General features: G+C 39.8%; 1 long non-coding RNA gene across 1 annotated transcript; it reads left to right on the top strand.

The window, feature by feature from the left end:
• The first annotated feature begins 11,694 nt into the window (after positions 1–11,694).
• On the top strand, positions 11,695–14,359 carry LOC127713912 (uncharacterized). The gene is made up of 2 exons (XR_007987534.1): positions 11,695–12,449; positions 14,253–14,359. It is a non-coding gene; the product is annotated as an uncharacterized LOC127713912 (long non-coding RNA).
• The last annotated feature ends 7,494 nt before the right edge of the window (positions 14,360–21,853 follow it).

Here is a 21,853-nt window from a genome sequence, read left to right as displayed (position 1 = left end):
TTATAAAAATTGACTCTGAAGATGAACTGTTTCATTTCATTTCCAAAATGCTACTAAAAAAGTTGTATTCAATCACCCAGAGATGGAAAATTTCTCGATAATATTTTGATACGAATCCTCCTCATATTTCAATATTAAGAAGGGACACTGATTTTAAATATCTTCTTTTTTTTTAATTATTTCCATTTTTTTTTTATTGATATTGGTATCCATCATGGTATTCAAATACATGTACAATTTATTCCATTCACTGTTTATATCAATACAATGGAAAATAAACAAATAATTTGATTGCAAAGAAATGTCCAGATTAGAGTTATGAATATTTGTTTGTTTCCATATCATATGATTATAACACTGATTTTACAAAATAGACCATCTTTGCATATTTGGTTTTTATTTTGTTTTTTCTCTACAAAACAAGAGTGCACATGTATACATAATGTCTATACCCTGTTTTACCGACCATTGCTTTTATGTTGAAAGTCTTAAAGATAAAGGTTATACTACAAATATCATATAACATTTTTAAAGATCCATGACCATGAGTCATCATGTCAGGTAAATTCTGTCAGACATTACATCTTACACCTTACAATTTTTCCATACACCAAATATAGTTGACCAATTGCTTAAATGGTATTTGAAAAACAGACCAAAATACAAATTAGATATGGACAATGCCCCCAACCCCCTTTTCTGCTCTGCCATATGCACGAGTATATTTCCACATATTTTAGAATTGACAAACAGTGATGTTGGCATACAACTTGAAATTGTTACGCTGTCTGTAAGACACAAATGATGCCCACGCTTGACCATAGGAAATTATAAATTTAACACTATATACCCTAGAGAAAAAGATCACAGTGCAAATTCCAGTGGAATTCCAGCCAAATTATTCCACTGACATCAGTGGAATTTCAGTGCAAATTACAGTGTTATTTCACTGGTATTCCAGTGGAATTCCAGCCAAATTATTCCAGTGGAATGCAAATGTAATTCCAGTGGTATTTTGCTGCAACTCCAGTGGAATAACAGTGTAATTTCAGTGGAATGACAGTTCAGTTCCAGTGGAATTGCTACTCTGTGACATATAAGTCCCATTGGTGGCCTTAGGCTGTTGTCTGTCTTTCCATTCTCAATTTTATGCTTGAAAACCAATTTTACTTGATTGTCTTTTCATTAAAGAGAACACTTAGAATTTACTTGAACAATATACAGCATGCTTACTCACAAACTTAGACACAATTTCTTTTCAAATAAGGCACAATCATAATTTTTATTATAAATACAGATGAATTGACCATCATTTTTGGGTAAAGATAGCATGAAATGCAATCAAAACCGTATGTTACTGATTTGATCTTCCAAGTGGCTTAGCCCAAGGTTTATCACTATACTTCTGAAACACAAACTATAGTGCTTTGATCATATGATTGATCTGATCATATTCAAATAAATGTAGTACCTTTGGGGTAGGGTCGGTGGTGCTCCACTGGAGGAGGAGACAGATCCGGAAGACAGAGAGCCTCGTTCCGGATCTGTCCATCGAAAACTGGAAGCAAAAGCATATAGATACACGCTGACAAGTCCAGCTGATTCGCATCTGTGAGTTATTACAGAAGTACAGGTTATCGTCACGTTAAGTTGTTAAAAAGCTTACATTGGCGCTGCGAGCATTTTTCGTACTAATTCACCTGGGGAGTTGAATTCTTAAGCGAAGAATACTTCAAAAAGGGGCCCAAACAGCACCTCCATTTTGTTTTTAGGGGATCCCTGACAGGTCACCTATTTCTAGTTTTTGGCTACCCACGGTTTCGCTGGTGTAGTCAATTCGGGAGGGAAAGTCAAAGCACAGGGAAGGGAAAACTTTTGTGACTAAGTTTCAGTCACGGATTTGTAATTTTAGGGATTTTTCACACTTGACTGTCTGCGGAGCCCTTGTAGGGAATTGTGTGAACCCCATATTTGTTCTGAAAAACCCTTGTAGGGAATTGTGTAACCCCTGAATCCAATTCAGCTGCGCATTGCACTACGTGTTATTCAACAGTGCAGCAGCAGTTATAAAAGAAAAAAAAAAAGGAGAAAAATTGTAAGTGTCTAACTTTCAATCATTACACACATACACTTTATTCCCATTTGCATAAAAATATACCTCTGGGGTCAACTTATAAGCTTGATCCCCAGTTATAAAACTTGTTGTTTAAACAATACCAAATAAAAAGGCCCTTCAGCAGAGACACCGGTACATGCCCAATTTTAAATAGTTCATTCTATAGTTGTATTACGTGTCACCAAGGCTAGAGTGCATGTAAACTCAGCTACTTTTGAGGAATTGTTATCAATTCCAGGGGTTGGGGCAAAAATAGCAGCAAAGATTTGGGAATTGAGGGAGGATAAGGGTATCCTAGAGTTGGAGGATCTCCGGTATGTCCCATATATGAGAATTACGGAAGCAGCCATGGATGCCATGGATTTTAGTACCTCCTTGCCATCCAACAGGGGGGCTGACAAATTTTGCAAGGAGGAGATAGGGCACCAAGAAAAAGTGCAACGTATTGATAATCTAATACATGCACGCGGCAGGGGCCACACCAACACCCATGACTACCCCACCCCAGCAGGAGAAACGCCAAGGGCAAGGGCGGCTAGGTCACCTTCCCCCTCCCAGCACCTAAACTGGCAAGATGGTGGGGAACTTAACCAGGGGTTCAGGGAAGACAGGGTCTACCAGGACAGAGGGGACAAGCCCATGCCTCAGTATGGGAATACCAGAGACTATAGGTATGAGGAAACACCTCGATCCCGGTATAGCAATGCAGGGAGCCATTAGTTCTACCCCCCCTAAGGATGTTCAGGAGTTAAAAACTCAGTTTAATGCTTTCAAAGGGGAGGTAACAGGAACCCTGGGGAACATTATGTTGGAGATCCAAAAGTTGTCCTTCGCAGTGCGGAACAATGCAAGGCCCGCATCGCGGAGTCCCTCCCCTAGGCCTGCCAATGGTGGCTGTTTTCACTGTGGTGAAGTAGGTCATTTTAAAAGGGAATGCCCTAAATATCAAAGATCTAGTTCTCCTAGACCAGGGGGCAAGAAAGTAGTCTGGTCCCTAAACCAAGGAGTTTAAAGGACCTCATAATAAGCCACAAACCACCCCTCCCGTCATACCTTAATAGGGAGGGTACCATAAGTCAGATAGGAATGGCTCATGGGGACCAATTGGCCCTCCTAGAGGGGAATTCTTTTAAGGAAGTCACTGATTTTCAGAAACTGCCAACACAGGACATAATTGTCGGACAATCCCCTCCACAAGAACCGGGGGTAGAGGAATTCCCTCCCACTGACCCACCAGACCCTCACTCCCAAATCAATGTGGATCCAGCACAAACAGCATGGCCATGGGGGGCATCTGAAAGTGAGCCCAACAGGCCCGCAACACCAGAAATGTCTGAATCCGAGTCACAGGGTGAAGAGTCGGGGGAGGAAGGGGAACAAACACTGTGCGAGGACAGCCCAAACAGTGATCGGGAAGGGAACCTTATAGCAGAGAGGGGAGAAAGAAATGGTAACCATAAGCCAGTTAACAAGTGGGACCATGTATAGGGTGCCTGTTGTAGTCCAGTGTCAAAAGGTTGATGCCGTTGTGGACACCGCGGCTCAGGTTACCTTAATATCTGAGGAACTGTATAAGAGTTTGAAAGAGCCCCTCCCCCGATCCTTAAAGAGGTGGTCATGAACACAGCAGGAAAAGGCCTTCAAATGAACGGTTTTGTCGCTGGGCCTTTTCAGGTGGGGCTTGGAACACAGGAATACACCTGGGACATTTATGTGGCTCCAATAGGGGATCAAATGCTATTGGGAATAGACTTCCTCAGGGAACAGGGCATATCACTTGACTTACATAGGAATCAACTATCCATCCATGGGGAGGTCGTACAGATGTCATGGGGTCAGGCTAGGTTGCTGCCCCAAACAACGGGGGTGCGGGCGGGGAAGAATCACATAGTCCCAGCAAATTCGGTTAAAAGAGTGATAGGGGTGTTGGCAGAACCCATGGGTCGGGAATATATCATCGAGGCAAAGGCCGAGGGCAATCTGCTGATACCCAGGACTTTACATGAGGTGGGTCAAGACCCAGTGTTGTGTGTGATCAACCTCTCAGATAGCCCTCTCGCAATAACAAAAGGGGACTTACTGGCCCAGGCTCAGGAAGTTGAGGTGGGGGGGCACCAGAGTCCGAAGGTATGCAAGATGGAGGTGGCTGAAAATTCTGAGAAAAAGGAGTTGCCTCAACACTTGCAAGAGATGTTTAAGAGGTCTTGTGCCGATTTATCAGAGGGGGAGGAGGAGACCCTGTGTTCCCTGTTAAAGGAATTTCAGGATGTCTTTGCCTGTAGCGATCTTGACCTAGGACATTTCACTGCCCTGGAGCATAGCATTGACACGGGGGATCACCCGCCTATTAAACAGCGAATGCGGCGCACGCCCTTAGGGTTCGCCCAGGAAGAAGAGGCTCAGTTGGAAAAAATGTTACAGTCGGGGGTAATCCAACCATCCGTATCGGAATGGGCCTCGGCCCCAGGTCTCATACGTAAGAGGGATGGCAGCGTGAGGTGGTGTGTGGACTATAGAAAGGTCAACAGGGCCTGTCCCCGCCAAATTTTCCCCTTGCCCTTAGTAGAAGAGTGCCTAGACACCCTTGCCGGTAATGTGTGGTACTCAAAGCTGGACGCCAATTCGGCGTACTGGCAGGTGAAGATCAGGGAGGAAGACCGGCCCAAAACCACCTTTATCACCAAGTACGGGTTGTTCGAGTTTGCACGCATGGCCTTTGGGCTATGCAATGCCCCTGCCACTTATGCCCGGGTTATTAGCCTTGTACTACGAGGGTTGACATGGAGGGTGGTGTTGGCTTTTTTGGACAATATACTGGTCCTGGGGAGGGATTTTGGGGACCATCTGGCCAATTTAAGAGTGGTATTTGAACGGTTCTGAACGTACGGGCTCAACCTAAAACCCTGAAAGTGCGACCTGTTTAGGAAGAAAGTGGAATTTCTGGGGAGGATTGTGGGCCCAGAGGGGATGGAAATAGGCCCAGGATACGTAAAAGATGTTCAGAACTGGCCAAAACCCCGGAACTCAAAAGAGGTAGAACGGTTCTTGGGGTTTGCGAATTATCACCGGGCGTTCATAAAGGGCTATACGAACCTAGCCTTACCGCTTCAAGCCCTGACCGGAAAGCGCCCTTATTCATGGGGTGACGAGCAACAAGAGTCTTTTGACAAACTCAGGGAGGTTTCAGCCCCTGTCCTATCATTGCCCAATGCCACAGACCCTTTTATCTTGGACACGGATGCTTCTGATAAGGCCATTGGGGCAGAATTATTGCAAGTCCAAGGGGGGCAGGAAAGAGCCATTTCATATGCTAGCTTCACCCTCACCCCAGAACAACAAAAATATTGTACCACCCGAAAGGAGCTGCTGGCTATTGTCAGGTTCACTAGGCTGTTCAGGCATTATTTGCTGGGACGGCGGTTTGTGGTTAGGACTGACCATAGCAGTCTCACCTGGTTAACCAATTTCAAGGAACCCCAGGGGCAATTAGCCAGATGGCTGGAAGAAATCAGTCAATTCGATATGGAAATCAAACACCGGCCAGGGGCTAAACATCCCAATGCTGACGCTTTGTCCCGTTTGCCCCAGGAAGGCCCGTGCCCCAAGTTCCGAGTGGAGCTGGGGTTAACCGACTAGCCCTGTGGGGAGTGTACGTACTGTACCAGGGCCCAACAAAATTGGGGGCAGTTCACAGTGAATGTCGATGATACGATACCTTTGGCTAAAAAATCTGCCCGTGTTAAAAAGCTTACAGGCACACAGGAGCAAGTTGTGCAGATATCTCGGGTGTCTGTGTCTAGACTGGGGGACAAGTTGGCCATATGGACCGAAGGCGAGGGTGATATATGGGTGCAGGAAATAGGGGAAGACCCAGGGGTTAACTTGGGAGTCAGTCAGGAGGAATTGTTGGGGAATCAGGGCAATGACCCGGAATTCAAATGGGTGGTTCAATGGAGAAAGACAAATGAGGAGCCCTCGGAAGGGAAAATTTTCTTGAGCAGCCCCGCGACCAAGTATTATTGGTTAAATAGGGAATTATTTGTCTTGGGGGAAGATAATGTCCTTTACAAAGAGAGTCCGACAGGGGATTCAAAAAGGGTGGTTATCCCTCAATTGATGCGGCAAAGGCTAATGGAGTTGTGTCACGATATTCCTGCAGCGGGCCATCAAGGGGGGGACCGAACATACCAAAGAGTCAATTCGTCTTACTATTGGAGGGGGATGAAGAAAGAGATTGAAAGGTATATAGCAAGTTGTGCCCTGTGTAGCCAGAATAAAAAGGCTACCCGTACCAACAGACATCCCATGGTAAAACATCGTGCAGGGGCGCCCATGGAAAGAGTTCACCTAGACTTTGTGGGACCCCTCCTAAAAACGGAACGAGGTAATGAACACATCCTCATGATGATAGACCAGTTCACCAAATGGGTGGAATGTATCCCACTCCCATCCCAGGGCGCTGAGCTAACTGCCTGGACAGCAGTGAACGAATTCTTCTCCGTTTCGGGAGTCCCTTTCAAGTATTCACTGACCAAGGAATGAATTTTGAGTCCCATCTGTTTAAAGCCATGTGTGACCTACTTCAAATACACAAAAGTAGAACAACCCCATACCGCCCCTCATCCAATGGGCAAGTAGAGAGCTGCAACCGGACCTTGATGGCCTCAGTGCGGTGCTTCGTGGGAAAAAATCAGAAGTCCTGGGATCTATTCCTCCCGCAATTAGCTGGGGCGTTCCGAGCGTCCGTCAGTAAGAGCACAGGGTTTACTCCAAATCATCTCATGCTTGGGAGGGAGGTCAATCAGCCGGCGGAGTTGATGTTTAAGGGGCCCCAAGGGGGAAACATCAAAGATAGGGAGCAATATGTATCCGACCTAGAGGGGGCGATCCAAGGGGCCCATGAATTGGCCCATGCCAATCTCAAAGTGGCACAAGAACGTCTCAAAAGGGACTATGACCTCAAGGTGGTGGTCAAGAGGTTCAGGTGGGGGACTTAGTGTACCAATTGGATACAGCAACCATTAAGGGAAAATGTAGGAAATTAATGCCTTCATGGAAGGGCCCGGGGGTGGTGTTGGAAAGTCTTACGCCCTACCTGTACAGGGTCAAAATGAGGAAGGCTATGGTAGTGGCACACCATGACCGGATTAAGTTGTGTACAGATAGGGAAGTCCCTAATTGGTGTAGAAAATTACAGGCCCAGGTGATAACAGGAAAAAATTGGGAGGAGATAGATGAGCTGGGGCCCAAGGGAAAAAGGGGCAGAAACATTTATTGTTCGTGTAGGGGCCCAGATGATGGGGGTCTGATGATGATGTGCAACGAGTGCAGGGAATGGTTTCATGGACGATGTGTAAACATCACTCCTGAGGAGGCTGAGCAAATGGACGCCTACCAGTATCCTGGATGTTCGGCCTCCATGGGAGTGCATGTGTCCATGGTCACCCTGCACTCGAAGGCTTACTTATTTCAGATGGACCAGAAAGAGCAAGCAGAAAGACAGGCCTCGGGGGATGGCAGCCCGCCATCCACCCCGCTGCAGCCCTCCATCACAGAGGAGGTGTTAATAGTGACAGTCCCAGAGGAGGAGCTGCGGGGGCTGGACCCCGAGGTACAGGGGGATTTGGGGCTCCCAGTCAAGGTAGGTGGGGGAAAGGGGGCCAAAGGGGAAGATGGGGAGTCGGAAGGGGGGTCTGAGGGCGCCACTGGGGGAGAGGTGGAGATGGAGGTGGGGAAGAAGAAGAGGAGTAAAAAGAACAGAAGAGACAGGGACCACCGTCAGCGGGCCCATAGAGGAGAATTAAGTCCGAGGCAAACTCCTCACCTCCAATGCAGGCAGCCTCACCCCAGGGGGACAGGGTGGAGGCACCAGGTCAGGGTGGGGTGTGTCGGGGCCAGCTTGGTTTCCCAGCCCTCAGCAGTCAAGGGTGTAACTTGAATAAGTTATTAGAGAAAAATAACATACATATGTGTTATTACGGATACTTTCTCTTAATCTGTAGTAACATATGTTTGTTATCAGTTAAATGTACCATAAGAATTTTTATTTTCAGTGGGCACTTGGGAATTCTTGAAACTTGTGCAGTAACTTAATACATAACCTTGAAAACTAATTTCCCAATTCAATTAATACTTTTTCGATCAACCATGGTAATTAAATCAATGAGACAAGGCTTTTAAGTGATAACTTAGCTGTAATAACAAGGCTTAGTTATTACAGGCATTTAACTTATTACATGAGACACTTGGGAATGACTAGGAAGCTTGCGCAGAACCTCATTACATGCTCTTATCATTATTTATTACAATAAATTAAAATACATTGTGATATATGTAGGAGAAAAGGCTTTGAAGAGAGGTAGAGAAGCTGTAATAACACCCTTTAGTTATTACAGGTATATTTTTTCTGTAATAACATGGGTGTGTTATGCATGATTGGCAAACTATGGGCTGTTATATCTTTCTAAAATTTAATATACATAAAGACAATTATAATATCAATAGAACTAGTACACAATTTAACAAAATAAAGGATGTATAATGCCCCTTTGAAACATGTAACATACATATGTTATCACAGATTTTTGATTTTTTAGCCCTCAATAACAAATGTATGTTATTTTTCTCTAATAACGTATTTAAGTTAGACCCTTGACTGCTCAGTGAGGTGGAAACATCTCACTTTGTGGGGCAGGGTGGAGCGGTCGGAGCTGAACTGTCTTGTCCAGTTTCCGGCTGTGAAATCCGGGGGCCAGGCCTGGAAGGGCACATTCTGGCGGAACATGTGGCCGAAGTGTTCCGGGACCTTGGGGTGTCTGACCCAGGGTTAGCTAGGGTGCGTCTCACCTCCCTGAGCACACTTTTCCGGGCCTTAGGGGGTTCTGCTGTGGGGAACCCCATCCAGTGGGTGATTGGACAGCTAGAGACTGTGGGGCTGACCCCAGAGGACCTGAGTGCTGAGTGGGTAGCCATGGCAGCGGTGTGCCGATTGGCACATTGGGATGTCCCTCGGACCTTCTGTCTGTCGCCAATAAACTCACCTGCAGTGTTCATGCACTGGAGGGCGCAGGTAGAGTTGATGGCTCTGTTACAGGATGGTCAGCGCCGGGCCTTTCTGCGGGAGGTTCACCTCAGCTCTAGTGAGCCATCCCAGGCGAGCTCCTCCAGTAAGCAGGGGAGTCCCCCAGCCAAAGCAGGAGTTTTCTGTAGGTCGGGGGCTCAAGTTTGCACACCAGAGTATCCCAGGCCCATGGGGCAGGTAGGGGTGTTTAGCTCCAGGGGTTTTCCTCCCAGGTCCGTTCCCTCCCTCATGTCCCTTCCCTGTCCCAGTCCTACCCGGGCACTATCAGGTCTAGGGTCTAGAAGTTCACCTCTGTCTGTGGGGGCACGGGGATCGCCGCCGAAGGGGAATTCATCAGGGAGTAGGGGAGTGGAGTCCCGATTGTGCAGTGATCTGCCAGAGGCCTTCGATAGCCACATGCACCTGGATAGATCCCTAAGCAAGTTGGGAATGCCTCCTCGGACACCCTTGGCTAAGGTTGACCCCTGCTCCTGTGGATCCAATAAAGCTGGTAGGAGGGGTGGCAGTCTTCTGCGATCCCAAGACCTGGCCCCGTGTGCCGCTTAGGCTGGAACCGGGATGGGTGGGGGCAGTGGGGATCCACCCCAAGAGTGCCGGGCAGTTTGAAGATGCCACTCAGCACCGGTTTCACCAGCTGGTAACTCACCCCAGTGTGTCCGCCCTTGGAGAGGTGGGGGTGGATTTCACGGTTAAGGAAAGATTACAGGCCCGCCAGATCTCGACCTTGAGGTGGGCGCTCCAGTCGTGTTGCTTTAACCAGCCTGTTGTTTTGCACATAAGAGGCGACCGACTGGACCGGGTTCATGACCGGGCTCATCGTGAGGTCTTGAAGGTGATGACGGGCCTGGCAATCAATCCGGTGCAACTCATCCCCTTCATTGCCTCCAGGGGGGGATAGACGAGGTGAGGGAGTGGCAGAGCTCCTTTTGCAATGCATAATTTGGTTTTGGAATGGCGTCCATTCCTTCAACACCGAGCAGAAGGACGCCATGAGGATGGTACCACCGCATCGAATCCTCTAGAAGAGTGATGCACCTTACTTTCCCCCGCCTAATGCACAACATGGCCACCCTCATCACTTGTTTGAGGTGGCTAAGGCAGTGGGGGAGGTGAGGGCAGAATCTCCACGGGAAATACTGCGGTTGGCACGCCTCAATGGTGGCCGTCTGTACGGAGTGACCACGTAGGCTGGCCTCTGTCCCCCTGTGTAAATAGTTGGAACAAGAAGAGCAGTTGGCTACCATTAATGAATTTAGAGCCCGTTGGCTACAGTTAATGAATTATTAGCCCGTTGGCTATCTACTGGAGAAAATTGAGTTTGTATATAGTCTGCTCCAGGGGAAAATTACTAGGGGGTTCCATGGTCCTAGTGTTATCGGGGGGTTTCCGTTTGTAGTAATTTAAGGGTCCCCATGTTTATTGTACCCCAACCCCCAACCCTTTTTTATCCACAATGTGCATGATGTGTGATCGCCACCGGAATTGACCCCTTTCCCCCCCCACCCCCCTTTTCCCCTCTTTTGATTCACTCCTTTTTTATAAAGTCAGAGGGAGTGTAGTACCTCGGGGTAGGGTGGGTGGTGCTGCACTGGAGGAGGAGACAGATCCGGAAGACAGAGAGCCTCGTTCCGGATCTGTCAATCGAAAACTGGAAGCAAAAGCATATAGATACACGCTGACAAGTCCAGCTGATTCGCATCTGTGAGTTATTACAGAAGTACAGGTTATCGTCACGGTAAGTTGTTAAAAAGCTTACATAAATAACATTCTTAACATCCTATATCCATGAACAGAAAAATGGCCTGCATGGTTTGTATAAGAAGAATAAAAACAGTGACTATGGTCAGCTTAAACCTCACCCACAAACTGATTAACTTATATAAAAATTATGTGTCAGATATAAACTTCTCTTCCTTTCTGTAATTTAAAACTTGCTGTCTCTGTACTTCCTATTAGAATTGCTAAATAAAGGTATTAAAATGGAGTCTGCATAAAATCTGTTTCATATCATTGCTGGCAGCTCGTATTAAATCCCCTAGAATACAAAAATATCCACACAGAATCAATTGTTCAAGAGGTTATGATTCTATGAAGCAAAAAATTCAATAGAAACATTATTGCATTATGCATATATATATTATTTCTTACATTGGACGCCTAAACTCAAATACACCTTATCGCTATTCCCGCTTGACCCGAGAATCTGTCCCGCTCGAACTTTTGACGTCATACAACAATCACTTTTCCATTGTGGCGTCAGATGTTTTCTATTGTGACGTCAAAATTTTACGGGAACTTGTGTGAAGTCCAGTAATGGCGGACAAATAGCGATAAGGTGTATTAAGTACCCCCCTTTTTTATTCCCTTGAAGATTATTAAAACTAGCGACTTATAATTTTCACCAAGTTCATTCACACAATTAAATTTCTACATATCAGATTATCCTATACCATTACTATACATGATTTATGTCTGTTATGAATGTGACAACAATATATATGGGTAAAGCCAAAAAGGTGCTCCAAATTGGTCAAATAACCATCTGAAGCTTAAATCCCAATTTTAAAATATTTAATATATGTTATTTGATTACAACTTGTTATTGAGCATCAGTGACATGATGAAGTAGAAGATTTGATAAATATCAAATATCCGCTAATTCAATGTGTCTTGTTATTGAAGTTTGTCAAACGTAGATCTGTACGTTCCTGTGTCCCAAGCGTGACATGGAAACCCCCTTCTAACAAAAAATATACCTGGTTGTTTTTATGGGCAAAAGAAAAACGGAAAGTAAGTTAAATCGTCAGAAAAGTGTTGTTGCACTATAAATCCGTCAAAGTTTTGCGTGAAATGCAGTAAAATTAATCAAAGAAACGATTATTTCGACAGGGTTAGTAATGTTATATTGACAATAGACTACTATGGTAAAAATAACGCACGGGGTTTTCCGCGATATCGTCATCTGCGGAACATTTGATTGGTTCCTGTCATATTCATGCGCCGTCGTATCTCGGCTGTTTCAAATAGTTCTAATTTTGGTTTCGTATTCCGTTTTATGAGAAGCATAGAATGGCAAGTTTGTAATGTCAAAATAACGTATAACGTACGTAAATGTTTATTCCTTATTATTAACGGAAAGAGTTTATCCAGGGAGAAAAAAATACTTTGTTTCATTTCAAAATTGCTATATATACGAAACTAAATGTAAGCATCACTATCATTCATGGATGAAAATGGAAGAAGAACTCGATGGTAAGTTTTTAGCAAAATGTCAAACTAATAACGACCAGGGCGTCAAACAAAGTATAACGACCAAACCATTCTGTCAAATTGACACTGTTTTATATAATTTTTGCCAAAATAATATGCTTAGAATGATAAGAACTAACGAATATAACGCATTCAAGCACCCAACAGGTTGGGCTCAAGTCAGGAAAAGTGGGGTATTCCCCGTTTTCAGGGTACACCCCAGTTTTCTGGTGTTTAAAAACCGCAGTATACTGGGACTTCTTTTTTCCTATTCAATTTATGGTATGAAATCTACAAAAGCGCACATTCTACATGTGATAACAATGCTTCATGATAGCAAGTGTTTTTATTAGTTCAAAAATCAAGCTTATTTCAAGTCTAATTTGATGCTCAACTCACAACAAAACAATTCCTTTGTTCACCAATTCATACCTTGATCATCAATTATGAGATGACAACAAGATAAGTTAATCACTTGGGCATTTAAATTCAATGAATAGAAATTTTCAATAGAAGTGAATATAATTCAGTTATGGTCAGTTACACCTGGAGCATGCAACTTGGTCAATTGACTCCTAAACAAAAGATTTGTATGTTTTTGAGTTTTATAAAAAAACATGGCTTCACTTATTCATGTTTTGTTGTTCCTGAAATACTTTAAGTATTTACAAATACTACTGACGCAGTTAAAATGTGCGCTTTTGTAGATTTCATGCTTTAAATTGAAATAGAAAAAGGAAGTCCCTGTAAACTGGGGTTTTTTAACACCAGAAAACTGGGGTGTTCCCTGAAAACAGGGAATACCCCACATTTCCTGACTTGTCCCCAACCTGCCCAAGTCAAACCATTCGTTCACTTTTTACGGTAACATCGATATGACCGTTACTTGACCAATTTTGTCAACCCAGTCAATATAACACCTAGGATGTAGATGATCTTTGTAGAGATATACTGCACCATTCTTTTCATTTAACTTCGATTTCAACTTACAGATAATAAAGGGGGAAAGTTAATATACATTTAAAAAGGGTGAAGTATAAATTTTCAGTGCTTTTTCACAGGGTGTTAGTTGACAATTATATGCATAGTCAATATAACCAGGGTCATTAAGAGAGTTAGTTGACACCTTAATGTAAGGGTCAATATAACTCTTACTCCCTCAGTAGTCCTAACGCTACTATTACTACTGAAATATGTTGACTTTGGCTTTTAGCCTACAAATCTCTTGTACAATAAAAAAAATAAGCCTTTTAATGAAATTGTAAGCATATTTCCTGCTTCTTTGAAATAGAGCATAAGTTGACAACTAAAGGATTCAAGTCAATATAACCATGGTCCAAAAGAGAGTTAGTTGACACATTAATTTTATAGATTTAAATACAGCCTTTTATCAAAAGAACATCAACAATAAACAAGAAAACAGAAAATTGTCACAAGACTATAACATGCAAGTTTCTGTCTTGAGACGGTGCAACAAGTTTGTTTTTAAGCACTCAACCTCCCCATACCCTTGAATTTGACAATAAAAACATAAATGTAGACACAATGCAAATCAATGTGAAGTGGTACTTATTTCCAATGCTGTTTTCAACATGGATAACATACAACATCATAAACATAAGAAGATGTGGTATTATTGCCAAAGAAACAACTCTCCACCTAAGACCTAAAGAAGTAAAAAAAAACCAATAATAGCCTATAAGGTCACGTTATGGCCTTCAACATGGAGCCTTGACTCACATTTTCATTCATTTCAATTTAAAATCATGTATAAAACTATTTTAACTTTATTTATTTGCTTTTCAGATCTTTGAGATAAATCAACTGAGTATGAACAGTGGAATAGACAGCAGAATGAACTTTAAAATGTTTTTAATTTGTTTAAATAAATGATTTATGGTTTGATTCTTGAATAGTGGTTTAATTATTAGTATTGTCATACATTAATCATGTTAATGTGTTTTATACTTTACTTTCAAAAGTGTTGATTTAATAAGCTCTTGAAAAAAAATTGTTGAAAACAGTTGATCAATAAAGTCACCATCTGACATAGCCAAGAGTATCATAACTGTACATATTAAATGAGCAACCTTTGACCAAAGTACAAAGTCAGTTCAAGTGAGCCTAATTAACAATACTCCTAAATACCAACAGTAAACAATATGTTCCCCACAATACTGTGAGTAACTCATTAAGTAAAATTGAGAATGGAAATGGGGAATGTGTCAAAGAGACAACAACCCGACCACAGAACAGACAACAGCAGAAGGCCACCAACAGGTCTTCAATGCAGCGAGAAATTCCCGCACCCGGAGGCGTCCTTCAGCTGGCCCCTAAACAAATATATATACTAGTTCAGTGATAATGAACGTCATACTAAACTCCAAATTGTACACAAGAAACTAAAATTAAAAATAATACAAGACTAACAAAGGCTAGAGGCTCCTGACTTGGGACAGGCGCAAAAATGCGGCGGGGTTAAACATGTTTATGAGATCTCAACCCTCCCCCTATACCTCTAGCCAATGTAGAAAAGTAAACGCATAACAATACGCACATTAAAATTCAGTTCAAGAGAAGTCCGAGTCTGATGTCAGAAGATGTAACCAAAGAAAATAAACAAAATGACAATAATACATAAATAACAACAGACTACTAGCAGTTAACTGACATGCCAGCTCCAGACTTCAATTAAACTGATTGAAAGATTATGTCTTCATCATATGAATATCAGGCACAATCCTTCCCGTTAGGGGTTTAGTATCATACCATCATAACATATATGAGAAGAACATAACCCGTGTCATGCCAACAACTGGTTTTTAAATAAATGTGTTTAGTGCAGATGCAAAGACCTTATAAGTGAATCAATATCAACGCCAAAATATGCAATCTTTAATGACCTGACAACAGTATCGTAACTATATCCCTTCTTAATAAGTCTATTTAAAGGTTTTGTTAGTTTCAGAGGTGAATACTGACATTTTTGTGCTTTATAAAGAATATTTCCATAAAAAATTGGATGTGAAATACCTGAACGTATAAGAAGTCTGCATGTTGAGCTATATTTACGAATGATGTCCTTATACCGATGATAAAATTTAGTAAATGTTTTGACTAGTTTGTGATATCGAAAACCCTGGTGTAATAATTTTTCAGTAATACATACATTTCTCTCGTTAAAATCTAAAACATTGTTACATACACGAGCGAATCGTACAAGTTGAGATATATAAACACCGTAAGATGGTGACAAGGGAACGTCACCATCTAAAAATGGATAATTAACGATAGGAAATGAAAAATCATCTCTTTTATCATATATTTTAGTATTAAGCTTTCCGTTAATGATATAGATATCAAGATCGAGGAAAGGGCAGTGGTCATTGTTAGTATTAGCTTTATTTAAAGTAAGTTCAACAGGATAAATTTCTTTAGTATACATACTGAAGTCGTCATTATTGAGAGCCAAAATATCATCCAAATATCTAAAAGTATTATTAAATTTGTGTATCAGATGTTGTTTCGATGGGTCTTTACTGATTTTTGTCATAAATTGTAACTCATAGCAATACAAAAAAAGGTCCGCAATAAGTGGTGCACAGTTAGTCCCCATTGGAATTCCGATAACCTGACGATATACGGAATCTCCAAAGCGAACAAAAATGTTATCTAGTAAAAATTCAAGGGCATATATAGTATCAAAGCATGTCCAATTGACATAGTTTTTTTGTTTATTGCTACTAAAAAATGACCTAAAAGAGTTTGAACATATATATTCACATTCTGACTTTTTAAATGCCCATTTAATTAGGTGTGTGAATTTTTTCTTAATGAGAATGTGAGGCAATGTGGTATATAGGGTAGAAAAATCAAAACTTTGAACAGATTCAAAATCACCAATATATGCATGCAATTTATCAAGTACTTCCAACGAGTTCTTGACACTCCAAAAGTAATTAATTCCACTATTTTCGAAGGCCTTATTTGAACAATTTATTATCAGGTTTTTGATTGTACCAAGTGTACTGGTAAGAAGAATAGACAATTTAGTAGTGGAACAATGGCTTGAAGACGAAATGAATCTATATTTGTAAGGTGTTTTGTGTAGCTTCGGAAGCCAATACATAGTTGGGACTTTCATTGTATTTGGTTCTGCTTGTAAAGCGGTAGCTAAAAGTTTATGTTTGTTACAGATGTCGTTTTCTGAAAATGGAGTCAGTTGGAATGTTGGTGAATTGGTGATTTCTTTTTTCAGAACCTCAATGTAAAATTTACGTCAAACAATAATAATATTATTAGCAGCTTTATCGGCCGGGACAAAAACAAATTCCTTGGCTAGTTCTTTTAGTTTATGTTTGATACGAGAAATAGGTTTATTGTGGTTATTGTTAAGAGTAAAATGTTCTTTAAAATGTTGAATACGTATATCAACTATGTTCATTACTGATTTAAAAAAAGAGTCCAAAGATTTTTTGTCAGCTTTTTCCCGTTTTATCCATTTCAAACAGTAAGTATGGAGTGAGTCGTGGATGATATTACGACACTCATTCCAATTAATAATTGACGGGGGACGATATTTAGGTCCTTTACTGAGGAATGATTTTAACTCTCGGTCTTGAACGATGTTAAGATCTCCTGTTATAACATGGGAAATGGGTCCATAAATGTATTCGGAATTACTGCAATTACATGAAGTAGGTGTATTTTCACTGATATTAACATCTTTACACAATTGGCTATAATTAAACACAAATTTCCGGGTAGATTTCTTGTAAATATAACAAATAAGAGGGAGCTCAGTATTATCAAAATATCCCGGAATTTGTTCTTTAACAGAATGGTCGTTAAAAATACCGGCAATATTTACAAAATCAAAACCTTTATTGACATACTTTATTTTAATAAACTGTTTTTTATGATCTTCAGGGCGATCAATTTTGGGAAACAGTTTAGAATAACAATATGCCATTATAATTTGAACGATTTCATACTTAGGACTGCTATTTGAAATTGTGTTGCAATCCTCTAAAATTTTATTTAACTTATTAACCGGTAATGAACAGAGCTTTGTTAACAGATAATGTCTGCCGTTGTTTTTTGAAATAGAAATTAGGTCCGAAATATTGGTATGATTGGTCCGAAATTTTCTTTGATTGCGATTTTTTCTACGACCATGAGAACGGTTTTTACGAACAGTTTTAGAAACTATATCCAAAATGTTAACAGAATCGGTTCTTGATATATTACCAATTCCCATGATATTATCATTAAGACCGAGAGGGTAGACAGTCTGTAATTTTTTAATCCAATTTAATTCAATTATTTTCCGCGATCGTACAAACTTTGAATGAGATTCACCAGGCTGCTTATATTTACTACTTCTAAAGGTTGAACTGCTAAATATTTAATAGGATGATTGTGCTTCTTAAGGTGTTGATAAATGATACTTTTGAATTTATTGGGTCTTTTAAAACGATACAGATGTTCTTGAGTGCGTTTAGATAAATATCGTCCAGTTTCACCTACGTACTGAATACCGCATCCCGGTTTGTTTCATGTGAGTAAATAAATTATACTGTTTGTTTTTCAAGTTATATCAGTTTCAAAATTTAAAGAAAATGTGCGACCATTAAACGTGGACCTTACCGTATTGTTGGTGGAAAGACGGGGACATGTAAGTCATTTTTTGGCATGACACTTATCGATAGAAGGGTAACCACGATTTTTATTGTTAAAAATGTTAGCGATGGTAGTATTTTTAGATAAGCGATTTTGAAGATTGAGACGTGTAGATACCCTTTGAACGAGTTTAGTATTTAATATTTTAATTAAGTGTCTGTTTACCATCAGGCTAAGCTAACTCTTGCAGTGCACCGGATAGATTTATTGGGTTAAAAGTATGTCGGTTAAAAGCTCATTAGAGCTTATGTTGTCTCTGTTTGTATACCTTGCCGACTCTAAAATAAAGCTTATTTATTGGGTTTGAGTTGTTATTTAAGGTTTGTTCTTTTCTTGTTATTTATCTTGATTTCTCCTCTCCCTTTTGGATTTGTGAATTAGTGCACCTTTATTTTTCTTGCATTCTATAGTTGTCACTTTGATCTGATAGATCTCTGCAGATAGTTTTGGTTATGAGCTTGTGACTTCATTATTAGCTGAACAATAATGAACATGAACCCCTGCATGCATTCAAGAATCAAAATAAACATAATGGATCAAACTCTTTGTGTTCAGATGTTACACCAGATTTCCTGTTTTATTTCAGTAAGTTACTTGACATTGTGTCAATATAACAACCAAAAGACGGTAGTGTTGTGAGCAATATAAGCATTCAATCATAATTTGGTAAAATGAAAAATAACCATCAGTTACCTAGACAATAGTAGAAAAAAAATCTTTAATACAAATGATTTTGAAAAAGGTTAAATTTAAACACTATTCGTCAATATAACCTACATGTAAGATATGGTATACAAGATTTATAGTCATCTTCTTCATTTAGAAGATTAAGCTGTATTGGATAAGTTTTCCCCTACTTAAAAAATCAGCTAGTGTTGCCCCCCTGTTTTTTGAGTGGCCTGTTTTAAAATTAAGGCAGAAAAACTATAAAAAAGGGTTATTGTCAAAATAACATACATTGAATTTGGATTTAATTATGTCAACGAAGATCTGGGTTTACAACAACTACATAAAATATTTCATTTGAAATATAATAATTATGTTTACAAATATAATTACTGTTCAAAAAACGTTTTACGCAAGTTACTAGAAGAAAACTTTATTTTGGACATCTATAACATACTGATCTTGCTCAGAGCACTGACATTTCAGAACATCAGGGATATCTCTGTGAATTGGTCTATGATATAGTGATGTTGAAAGATATTATGTGCAGCTAAGTATTGATACATTTCATTAATCCCATAAGAAACTATTTAAATCAAAAGATTGCACTATTGTCAATATAACTTACACAAAATATACAAGGAAGGTCAATTTTACAAAAACATAGCAAGACCATGGATTTCAAATAAAAAGAGGTAGTAAGATACAGATGGTTGCTAACAAAACAATGTGAATTGATAGAGATATCAAAAACTTCAATTTTATATCCTAATGTCACACTTTCCAGACCACCTTTATGGCTTTACCCATATTCATTATATTAATTGTCTGCCAAAACTTTCTGATGTTTTGCGTAGATTAAAATCCTAAATGTTTTATAGTGCCTCAACAAATTGTATTTGATAATTATTATATGTTAAATCAAATACTTATCTGAAAACATCTGCGTTTGGATTCTCCATTTCGATTATCCAGCGTAATCATATTTTGATGACGTATGCAAGTGCATTTACGTCAAGGTGTCAATCTCGTCCCATATAATATCGGCCCGAAGTTGATTCGTCCCCGAAACGGTATTTCAGTGAATCTTCTGAAAACCGGCCGCCCATCGGACCATGAAAAACGGCTGATTTGCGGGGGTTACCGATTGTAGAAATTTTAAATCACCAAGAGTTACTTCCCTTTAATATGGGTGTTTGAGAATAGTTGAAAATGTATTTTACCTTAATCAAAGTATACGTTTTCCTTTGTGAATTTTAGTTTTGTATATAATATCTATCGTTAAATACAGCCTACAACTTCTATTTCATCTACTTTTTTTTTGCAGGAATAAAAATAAAAATACCATACATTAATGATATTTCACTAATAATTAGGTAAAATGTTCTACCCCTATTCAGATCAATACTTATGATACTGTTTCATAATACTTACGTAATTGTGCAGTATGAGTAAATGATACAATCTGTGTAACATAATCAAAGAGGGCATTGAAACTAAATTGACAGGTGAACAGTATATAATCACAGTATTCAGGTGACCTGATTGACCGGACGATCTTTAGGTTACATAACAATTATATGTAGGATCAGTGATTTCAGATGACAAGGCCTGTTTTATGAGGTTGAATTTTAATGATTTAATTATTTATATACAAAAAATACCGGCCGGTATCCGATTTAAAGGAATGGCCAGTTTTATAAGGTTAAATGACCATTTAATTGAATACAAATCTGCTGGGTCTTCTTGATTTGGCCAGTATGGTGGGAGAACTGTATTTGGACTCGGTACAAATGAATTGTACTGATAATAGCCATTAAGTAGAATTCAATATAAGTACTTTTTTTCAACAGAAAATAATGCCCATCAGTATCTTAATGATAAAAACAATCTTTTAAACTGCACAAGTTTTTGTTCATGGTTTTTCATCACTAAATGATCAAACTACTCATGAGGTTTCTTTTATGTACACTTGGTTTTCCAAGGTATTTCATGATCATGAATAGTTATATATGCTTGTATATATTTAAATCAAGGAACAATGTATTCCAGTGGAATTACAGTGGTAAAATTTTCCAATGTCATTATTTCAATGGAATTACAGTGGTAAAATTTTCCAATGTCATTCCAGTGGAATCACCAATCAAATTCCACTGGAATTTTTAGTTTTATATGATTTATCAGTGGAATTTAAATGAGTCACTGGAATACAGTGGAATTTCAGTGGAATCAACTGATATTCCACTGGAATTCCATTAACATTTTCTATGGGGATATGTATGATGATGTAACTGTAGGAGGAGATAGCTGGACAAACCATGATCTCTTTATGCAGCTAGTACTAAAAAAAGGACTAAGTCCAACTACCTGTCATTTTCAGAATATTTGAAAACAAAAATCAAAATCCTGTGGCCATGCACACCTCCATTAAGTGTTTGAATATCCTACAAAATATTAAAGCTGTATCTCCAAAACTGTAGGAAAGAGCCCGGCACACCCCAAAGAACTACACCAATGAATGAAAATAAAGTTGTATTTGGTTGACAAAGATGTTATCTTTCCTGTAACAGCTGTTTCGTTCTTTAAATATGCCCTTTTCTAATAAAAAATAACAGAAGTGACATACAATCCAACCATGCCCACACCAAAAGTCAACTTTCTTGTCAATTTTGAAAATGTTGTATTCATTTTAAAAACAAGAAACAGCAATCTTGGTATTCATTATAAAGCTTTCCAAAAATAAATATGCCAAGTTTTAAAGAGTGAATAAATATTAACGGGGTGTGCCAATGCGATCTTTATAAATGAATGAGACTCAAGTCCTTTCGAAGCAACATTTAAACACTGTAATGATTCAGATCGATTATTCCCCTTTATGGTATCAAAGTGCCGGGATAGAAATAATCGACATTTTCATAGTTTTTGACAAGAAATGGACACATAAAAGATGTAAAACAATGCTATTTTTTCATTTTTATAATTGAAGGTGTTCATGAATCTTGAAAGAATCACGGTGCTTACGAATGTAATGAGGAAAAAAAGGGGGGATACTCTAAAGT

This window comes from Mytilus californianus, unplaced genomic scaffold, assembly GCF_021869535.1.
Source record: "Mytilus californianus isolate M0D057914Y unplaced genomic scaffold, xbMytCali1.0.p SCAF_88, whole genome shotgun sequence".
Classification (NCBI taxonomy): Eukaryota; Metazoa; Mollusca; class Bivalvia; order Mytilida; family Mytilidae; genus Mytilus; species Mytilus californianus.
The sequence above is the reverse complement of the archived record's forward strand: the minus strand, read 5'-3'. Positions and strand labels throughout refer to the sequence as shown.